Source organism: Cherax quadricarinatus, chromosome 88 (assembly GCF_038502225.1).
Source record: "Cherax quadricarinatus isolate ZL_2023a chromosome 88, ASM3850222v1, whole genome shotgun sequence".
Classification (NCBI taxonomy): Eukaryota; Metazoa; Arthropoda; class Malacostraca; order Decapoda; family Parastacidae; genus Cherax; species Cherax quadricarinatus.
The window spans coordinates 11,443,820-11,453,819 of record NC_091379.1 but is presented as its reverse complement, the minus strand read 5'-3'; the positions used below and the strand labels follow the sequence as shown (position 1 = coordinate 11,453,819).

Sequence of the window (10,000 nt, the reverse complement as noted above, 5' to 3'; positions counted from 1 at the left end):
AGTCAGAGTAAAGAATGCTAAATTTAGTGATAGCATCTGTAATTGTCAGACACAATATTCATGGTATATACAGGTATACCATCAGTACATCAACTGTAAACAACAACGACAAGTCATACACAACCCGCACATAAAAGGGAGAAGCTTACGACGACGTTTCGGTCCGACTTGGACCATTTACAAAGTCAGAAGGTACGGGCGCAACAAATGTCTTTACAGATGAGATGTTTCGTCAAGTGTTAAATTTTTGTTAATACAATGAATGAATACTGGAGATGTGATTCTTAGATGTTCGGTTCCTCAGACTTGAAGGAGGCTGGTCACTTCTGCTAGATAACTAGCGGCAAGGCTGGTCACTTCTGCTAGATAACTAGCGGCAAGGCTGGTCACTTCTGCTAGATAACTAGCGCCAAGGCTGGTCACTTCTGCTAGATAACTAGCGGCAAGGCTGGTCACTTCTGCTAGATAACTAGCGGCAAGGCTGGTCACTTCTGCTAGATAACTAGCGCCAAGGCTGGTCACTTCTGCTAGATAACTAGCGCCAAGGCTGGTCACTTCTGCTAGATAACTAGCGGCAAGACTGGTCACTTCTGCTAGATAACTAGCGGCAAGGCTGGTCACTTCTGCTAGATAACTAGCGGCAAGGCTGGTCACTTCTGCTAGATAACTAGCGGCAAGGCTGGTCACTTCTGCTAGATAACTAGCGGCAAGGCTGGTCACTTCTGCTAGATAACTAGCGGCAAGGCTGGTCACTTCTGCTAGATAACTAGCGGCAAGGCTGGTCACTTCTGCTAGATAACTAGCGGCAAGGCTGGTCACTTCTGCTAGATAACTAGCGGCAAGGCTGGTCACTTCTGCTAGATAACTAGCGGCAAGGCTGGTCACTTCTGCTAGATAACTAGCGGCAAGGCTGGTCACTTCTGCTAGATAACTAGCGGCAAGGCTGGTCACTTCTGCTACATAACTAGCGGCAGTAGGTGTAACTTGCACAGTCGTCTCTGTCGGCCCAAGACGCGACCCTTTGTAATCGACTAACTCCCAGGTTCCTAATTATTGTTAGGTGATCATAGGAAGCAGGTGTAAGCAGAATTAACTTCTCCTCTCAGATATGAATACTGTTGTTACTGTTGTTGTTACTGTTGTTACTGTTGCTGTTGTTACTTTTGCTGTTACTACTGTTGTGGTTTTTGCTGTTGCTGTTACTTTTGCTGTTACTATTGTTGTTACTGTTGCTATGAAATATATATATATATATATATATATATATATATATATTATGTCGTGCCGAATAGGCAGAACTTGCCATCTTGGCTTAAATAGCAACGCTCATCTTGCCATATAGGACAAGCGAAAATTTGTGTATGCAATAATTTCGCCAAAATCATTCTGAACCTAACGAAAAAAAAATATATTTCACTATGCTTGCTTAGTATTAAATTATTGTAAACAAATCTAAAATATATTTAGTTGGGTTAGGCTAAAATAAATTGTTCTTGTTATAATAAGGTTAGGTAGGTTTTCTAAGATTCTTTTGGAGCAAAATTAAAATTTTTTACATTAACATTAATGAAAAAAATATATCTTTAAACGTATAAGAGAAAATTTTAGAAAGGTGTTAATTTTAAATGAGTTCTTGCTAATTAACCAGTTTTACATATTCGGCGCGACATATATATATATATATATATATATATATATATATATATATATATATATATATATATATATATATATATATATATATATATATATATATTATTGTCATTATTATATTCATAAGTCTCTAAGGAGTCAATCAGCTTCTCCGGGATTGTAAATGATCCAGTTTTATCCAAAGACAGGAAGAGCAACTCCAAGTCTAGTCATTAGGAGTCCTTCAGGAGTATCAAGGCACCTCCTTGGAAGAGTAAATAAGATGAAGAGGCAGTGGAGAGCCCTTCACTTCTCGCCCGGGGCACTCTGCTCCAACTTTCAACTGCTCCTCGCTGCCCAGTGGTAATCAATACAGCCTAAGGCGCAGGCGCTCGCCTCCTCCAGAAATTCTTTCAGACTTAACCCGGAGTATAACCTTTTCTTTCGGGATGTTCTTATATAAATTCAGTATCCACCGATAAATAATTTCTCAGAATGGAATGTCAGGAATTTTTTTTATGTATATATATATTTTTTTACGTTTAAGGAAAGTCGTGGTATTTTGCACTATGCTTTTCAAAGACGCGGAAACTTTGTCCATTTTTGCTTTAATTTGGAACTCGAATGCTGGGACAAAATTGCACCTGTCTCAATGTTGCACTCGCTCTCTCTCTTTTTTTTTCTCCTATTCGATTCTTGTTTCCCCTTCTTGCTGTTTTGCCTATTTTTTCCTCCTCCTCGTGAGGTTTACATGTATATATTTTTTTTCCTTTCTCAATGCTCTTGCCAAAACATTTATTCGCAGTTTTTCATATGCATTTTTTTTCCTGTTTTTCGATTCTCAGTTTTTTATATGTTGAGAGTTGATTTTTTTTTGTTTCAGCTTTTGTCAGTGACACTGTTGTGTGAGGGAAGACCTTGATTTGGCACAGCTCAGTTTTATGGGTAAACGTAGTTAAGTAAGCCATATATATATATATATATATATATATATATATATATATATATATATATATATATATATATATATATATATATATATATATGGTTACAAGCTGCGTATCCAAAACTCTGTTTAAACGTGGTCCATAAGTTTAAAGGGAAACGTAGTTATGCTCTGTTTAGGGCGAAACGTAGTTTGTAGACTAAGGTTTGTTCTACACACTGTGTCTTTCTGCCATGACTGTCTTTGTCTGTCCCTTCTCACTCTCTCTCTCTCTCTCTCTCTCTCTCTCTCTCTCTCTCTCTCTCACTCTCTCGTCTCCAACCATCAGTCTTGCAGGCATTATCTTGACAATGATGAAAGGTTGTGAACTCCGGCAGTCTTGAGGAGGCGGCAGTGAGGGGGAAGAGTCAGCTTCCTCTCACCTCACGGACCTTTATTTTTACACATGATTTTAACTTTTCAGAACCTAAGTCGATTTTACACACACACACACACACACACACAATATATATATATATATATATATATATATATATATATATATATATATATATATATATATATATATATATATATATCGTGCCGAATAGGCTGAACTTGCGATCTTGGCTTAAATAGCAACGCTCATCTTGCCATATAGGACAAGTGAAAATTTGTGTATGCAATAATTTCGCCAAAATCATTCTGAACCTGACGAAAAAAATATATTTCACTGTGTTTGTTTAGTATTAAATTATTGTAAGCAAATCTAAAAAATATTTAGTTGGGTTAGGCTAAAATAAATTGTTCTTGTTATAATAAGGTTAGGTAAGTTTTCTAAGATTCCTTTAGTGCAAAATTATAAATTTTTACATTAACATTAATGAAAAAATATATCTTTAAACGTATAAGAGAAAAATTTTAGAAAGGGCTTAATTTTAAATGAGTTCTTGCTAATTGACCAGTTTTACATATTCGGCACGACATATATATATATATATATATATATATATATATATATATATATATATATATATATATATATATATATATATATATATATATATATGTGTGTGTGTGTGTATAGTGCCGAATAGGTAAAACTGGCCAGTTAGCAAGAACTCATTTAAAATTAAGTCCTTTCTAAAATTTTCTCTTATACGTTTAAAGATATATATTTTTCATTCATGATATTGTAAAAATTAATAATTTTGTACCAAAAGAACCTTAGAAAACTAACCTAACCTTATAATAAGAAGCGCGGTTTAATTTATATAAGGACACACACCCACATGCTCTCTCTCTCTCTCTCTCTCTCTCTCTCTCTCTCTCTCTCTCTCTCTCTCTCTCTCTCTCGAAGTCACTGTAAATAAGTAAGTTAAGTAAGTTTATTCAGGTATACACAAATACATGCTTCATGTAATATCTTAAATCACGGCCAAGCACCGGGCTGCTGTTAAGATCCCTTTAAACTTCCGTTGAATTCAAAGTATTGCTAACCTGGTGACTTTTGGTTAAAGACTATTTATAAATTTGAGTCCGATAGTAGCCAAAATTGACTTCTCCAACGTTAAACTATAGCTAACTTCAGCAATTTTTAATTTTCCCCGCCGCCCTCAGTAATTTATCCCTTTCTGTAATTTCTAGGTTACCGTTGGTAATTTCCCTTCCACCGTGGCTAATATTTTCCGCCCTCAGTAATTTTCCTGCCACCCTTAGGGATTCCATCCACTACTGCAGGTAATTTCCCTGCCATCCTCGGTAATTTCCCTGCCATACCTCGGTAATTTCCCCGCCCCTTCATCACCTTCCATCCAATAAAGTTTCTCTTGCAGTTGAAAAATGGCTGTCAACAACTTGTGGCAAATAAATACGAATTTAACCACTTGGGTTATCTTTATTCCATGAGAAATGAGACACATTTGCAGTTGAGAAAAACGTTTCGTAACGGATGACCTCAAAATATCGTCATCAAAATTTCCTAACACTATATCTTTACATTTGTCATCACTTTTTTTACCACCTCTTACCAACATTTGTTTCATATATTTCAAGTGATCAAGGTCCAAGGAGCGAAACGTCATCGATAAAAGTGTCCTGGGTGGATATATGCCAGCACAGTTTCCTCCCTGTCTCCTGACAATCGTGGTACAAGTACAACCACTCAGCAATACTCAGTTCGGCAGTTCGCCGCTACAAAGTTTCCCCCAGACAATTTCACGATGGATTCCGCCTCGTTGGGATATCTTTCACCAGAAAATTGCTATTCGCACAATTTACACAGTATACGAGCCTGGCTCTGACGGCTAGCGAGTATTATAAGTCACTTGGTAATACAACATTACTGTGTGTAATGAAATGGTCATATTGTACAGCTTTTCAAAAGGAAATATTGGCAAGATTTATGGATATATATTATTAGCTGTAAAGATTTTTGCGTTCTTTGTGTTCTTTGTGGTATAATTCGTGAACGCTGCTCGTCTGTTTGTAAGATTTGCCACGTACGCAGAATAGGTAAATAGGAAGGTAGGTAGAGGTGGAGTGTAGGTTTAACAGTAAATAACTGTGAGTTACTGGTGTTTTTCTTTAAGTTTCTAGGTTCCTGACTACCGCTCTTATGTTTCCAAGTCTAGCCTCTGCTGCTGACACTATTCTGTTTATGTTTTTCAGGAGGTAAACAGTATTGTATTTACAGTCAGTCTTTATCTTGTTCCTAAATGCCTTTCTCATTGTTGCAATCACGGATTGTGCTACTAATGTAATTCTGTTTGTGTTTCGTGGGGTAAATAGTATTTTCAGTGCGTATGTAAATTTTTGAGAGCCATTTTCATTCCTACAAGCATAGTCTGCCCCTCTGTTGTTATTCTATTTACGTGAGCTTCAAGGGACGGGTTTGGAGTAATGGCTCCCAGATCTTTTTCTTTCAATGTTTCCGTGAGGTTCTCTTTCCCCCAGATGCTACTTTGTCTTCAGTTTCCTTCCCACGTCTCCCAGCTTCATAACTTTGCTTCTGGTCCGGTTGAATTCCAGGAATCATTTATTCGTGTTTTCCTGGAAGGTGTGTGTGTGTGTGTGTGTGTGTGTGTGTGTGTGTGTGTGTGTGTGTGTGTGTGTGGGAGGGGAGAAGCTGGGTGTTTGTTTTGTGTGTGTGTTGAAAGCCGCGTCGGGTAAAATGAATTACCCTGAGCAGAGGAAGTGACAGACGAACATAAAGAGAGAGAGAGAGAGACACAGACAGACAGACACAGACAGAGACAGACCTACAGGCATGTAGTCAGGCAGGTAAACAGACACAGGCACAAAGACACAGTCAGACATGACACGTAGATACATTCACACACAATAACACATGCACACATAAACACACACACAAAAACAGAGGCAGACAAAGAGCCAGATATACAAAGATACACATAGACATTCCCATGTCTGTCTATCTATAAATTCAGTTGTCGTCGTCAATGCTCCTGCTGTCACAACTTATAATAAATACTGTCTGTCACAAATACCAGAATATCGTATTTTATGTATATAAATTCATTCGTAGAGAGAGAGAGAGAGAGAGAGAGAGAGAGAGAGAGAGAGAGAGAATGAGAAAGAGAGAATGAGAAAGAGAGAGAGAATCTTCAACACTTCGCCAAACCTTCACTCCATCAAGTAGGTTTCGGCTCTGTCAATTTTTTTCGACACTGAGATAGGTTTTGGCACTGTAAAATAGGTTAAGGCAATATTTTGCAGATTTTGGCACTATTAAAGAAGTTTCGGTGCCATGAAATCGGATATGGCACTAACAAATTTGGGCACTTTAACGAGTAAATATATTATCTCTACAAAACATTTTATTTAGAATTACGAAACAAATTTCATTTAGCACATAAAAGAATTTTTACACGTCACCATTGCTTACTTATGGCAGTTCTATATTATTTAAATCTGCTACAAAAGTATTATTTCACAGAAATATACGTATGTAATATAATATGCAATTTATAATATAACATATGTTGTATAACATATATAATATAACCTATGTATATAACATGCAATGGTAACCACTGTGAAAAATAGTGGAATTCCAAACTCATTGATTCTGTGAGAAATCACGGAAGTTCACTATTTTTGCATAATATTTTAATATATTGGTAAGTAATTGGTTTAAAGAACATTAATTGGTTTGATGTATATTAATTTTAAGAGTTGGGTCACCTAAAATTTAGTTACATTTCTTATATTTTTTGTTTAGGAGAATAAAGAATGAAAAGGCATAATACCGTGACTATAATACTTTCTTTATTTTATTTTTCCTTCTAGCTCGTCTCCTCCTGCTCCTGCCTTCCTCTCGTATATATACTGGCTTCCTTGCCTTCACTCTTCTGTTGTGACTTGTTAATGGTCAAAACTCACCGAAACGTTGCCATAAGTCTACCCTATATGCAGGTTATTTGTGTATTGCATTATGTGGGTGGTGGTACTGCACTGTACTTAACAGGGGTAAGACAGCTGGGTTTTTTATGTTTTTCGATAAATGGTGTGGTTATTGACATGTGAAGAAACATTTTGGACATTTTATTATGGGTATGCTTCGGTCCTGGGACCTACTTTACTCAAATAAGTTTGCAATGAACAAGATCCCAGGGCTAAAACGTATCCCGAAAAATGATCCTGAAGACTGAGACACTTATGCATGACTTATATACTGTAGTGAGGTGAGGCGAAGCAGGAGGAGGCGGGGTCATAGTGGTACCATCCACTAGTCGAAGTAGGTCTTCGTCCAAAAGTTGAACAAGCTTGAAGAATTCTTTGTATCAAGATCCCATGATGTTGCAGTGTCTGACAGTTGTGGTAAATGGTTTAAAACCGACCAGTTGAAGATTGAGACACTTATGCAACATATAAGAATCTATTTGCTTTGTATTGGGCTGATGAAGCCACTGTGTGGCGAAACGTTTCTTCATTAAAGATTTCCATACGTTGCATAAGTGTCTCAATCTTCAACTTGTCGGTTTTAAGCTCTTTATCACACACAAAAATGATCCTGTTTGCACAAGTGTCTTTAACCACAGCTGAATGTGCTGGCTACAGCTACCCTTGGTCTAGACGTGGAATATATAGGTGGTGTTAAAAAGGGGGGGGGGAGGTGGCAAACACATGACTGCTGGCTAATATCCTAGCAGTACGAGTCCCGTGTTGGCGCGAGTGTTTCCTGGAAGGCAAGCGACTGATCCCACCGCTGCCACCGCTTGTGTGTGTGTGATGATGTACTTGCTGGGGAAGTTATGATGTACTTCTGTAAACTTAGTGATGTACTTTCCTGGAACTCAATCATTGATCTGAATGCACCTCTTGCAGTTACAAATGGGAACCACTATGGCGGATGCCCCATATCTCTTCTCAGTACCAGAAAGATGCTCTGTCTCGTATGCCCCATGCGTAGTATAGCATCTACAAAAGCGTCTACACAATCAAGAGGTAAGAAACTCGTGGCTTTCATACTGAACGAACCATTTAAGTTCTCAATGAAGAGTAAAAGGTCACAGTACCATAGCTGGAAGAATACACAAATAGCCGGCACTTAGGAAAGATAATGACGTTTCGGTCCGACTTGGACCACTGATAAGTCATTACCTTCCTTCTCCTAAGAGTGGTTTATTTGTGTATTCTCTTAAGTATAAATTCATGGATTTTTTTTGTAAGGAAGCGAAATGAACCAAATTACATTAGGGTAACCCAACTAGGTTAACCCATTTAGGGTAACCCAAGCTAAAGTAACCCAACCAACGACAGCTAGATAGACCAGCCCTATTTCCAACAGAGAAAATGGAAGTCGTATATCTGGAAGGCGATTCTCTGAGCTCCTTCAAGATGACCATAGAAGCTCTGAGCAACTACCATGGTTACCATCATGGTAGGAAGCCCTCTAGAACACCAGAGTAACCATGGATTCCGGTAATCTTTAGCTGAATCCAATAAGGTTGAGGTCGATGTAGGTAAGCAATGTAACGTTCACCTCAGTGTGTATCTCACAGAAATTTTATGCTTAGAACTGTGTGCAAATATTTTTTAATTGAAAAAAGAACATAAATTTGTAAAGAAAAAGATTATTTAATTGATATTTATCCCTGTCAAGACTAGGATAAAGTGGTTCATTATTAATCCCTGTCAAGACTAGGATAAAGCGGCTCATTATTCCTCCCTGTCAAGACTAGGATAAAGCGGCTCATTATTCCTCCCTGTCAAGACTAGGATAAAGCGGCTCATTATTCCTCCCTGTCAAGACTAGGATAAAGTGGTTCATTATTCCTCCCTGTCAAGACTAGGATAAAGCGGCTCATTATTCCTCCCTGTCAAGACTAGAATAAACTGTCTCATTATCTCTGTCAAGACTAGGATAAACGGGTTTATTATCCCTCTCAGTGAGTAAGATAAACTAATTGGCTATTCCACCCTGTCAAGAACAAAACAAACTAACTAGGAATGTTCCCTTGTCAAAAACAAGACAAACTTGGTATTATTCCTTGTCAAGAGCAGGACAAACTGGATATTTCTCCCTGTCAAGAGCAGAACAAACTAGATATTACTCCCTGTCAAGAGCAGGACAAACTAGATGTTATTCTGTCAAGAGCAGGACAATCTAGATCTCTCTCCCTGTCAAGAGCAGGACAAACTAGATGTTTCTCCCTGTCAAGAGCAGGACAAACTAGATATTACGCCCTGTCAAGAGCAGGACAAACTAAATATTACTCCCTGTCAAGAGCGGGAGTAACTAACTGGCTAACGCCGCACTGCTCAGAGTAAAATCGATGAGGAATATCGCCTGCGCGATTCTTCCTCCTAGTTACTTTCTAAATCTTCCTCAAAACATTCTATTACTCTCTAAACTTTTCTCCAGTTCTCACTTCTCTAAACCTTCTTCACAGCATTCTCTTACTTTATAAGTTTTCCTCAGTTCTCCTCTTCTTCTCTAAATCTTCCTTAAATCCTCCTCCTCCTCTAAATCTTTCTCAAATCACAATCATCGATTCTAAATTTGCTAAGATTGTCTTCCTCCTCTTTAAATCTTCCTCTAATCTCTAATCTTCCTCTAATCTTCTTAATCTTTGCTTTCCTCAAATTCTTGTCTCTAAATCTTCATCTATATCTTCCTCCTTTCCCTGACGATAATAATAATAATAATAATAATAATAATAATAATAATAATAATAATATCTTGGAAAATCCTTTTATTTCTGTTTATTTATGATTTTTTAAGCAAATTTATTACGTTTTTTATGGTAATTTATTTTTGCTTGTCTTCTGTGCCACACTGGACATTCTTGTGCTCTGTGTCTTATCTTATTATCTTATTCTGTCTCGGCTTGTAAAATAAACTGTGATAGGACACAGTTCTTAGCTTGCAAAATAAACTGTGATAGGACACAGTTCTTAGCTTGTAAAATAAACTGC

At 37.5% G+C, this 10,000-nt stretch overlaps 1 protein-coding gene and 1 long non-coding RNA gene across 3 annotated transcripts in view; one reads left to right on the top strand and one right to left on the bottom strand.

Moving 5' to 3' along the window:
* LOC138855276 (uncharacterized) overlaps positions 1–8,599 on the top strand; it is a 104,652-nt gene extending 96,053 nt beyond the window's left edge. Inside the window, exons 3-4 of the long non-coding RNA XR_011394482.1 lie at positions 7,907–8,026; positions 8,370–8,599. This is a non-coding gene — a long non-coding RNA (uncharacterized lncRNA). The remainder of the gene's footprint in view (positions 1–7,906; positions 8,027–8,369) is intronic.
* Positions 1–10,000, bottom strand: part of LOC128698460 (neuroligin-1-like) — a 328,336-nt gene that overhangs the window by 149,131 nt on the left and 169,205 nt on the right. The window lies entirely within an intron of this gene.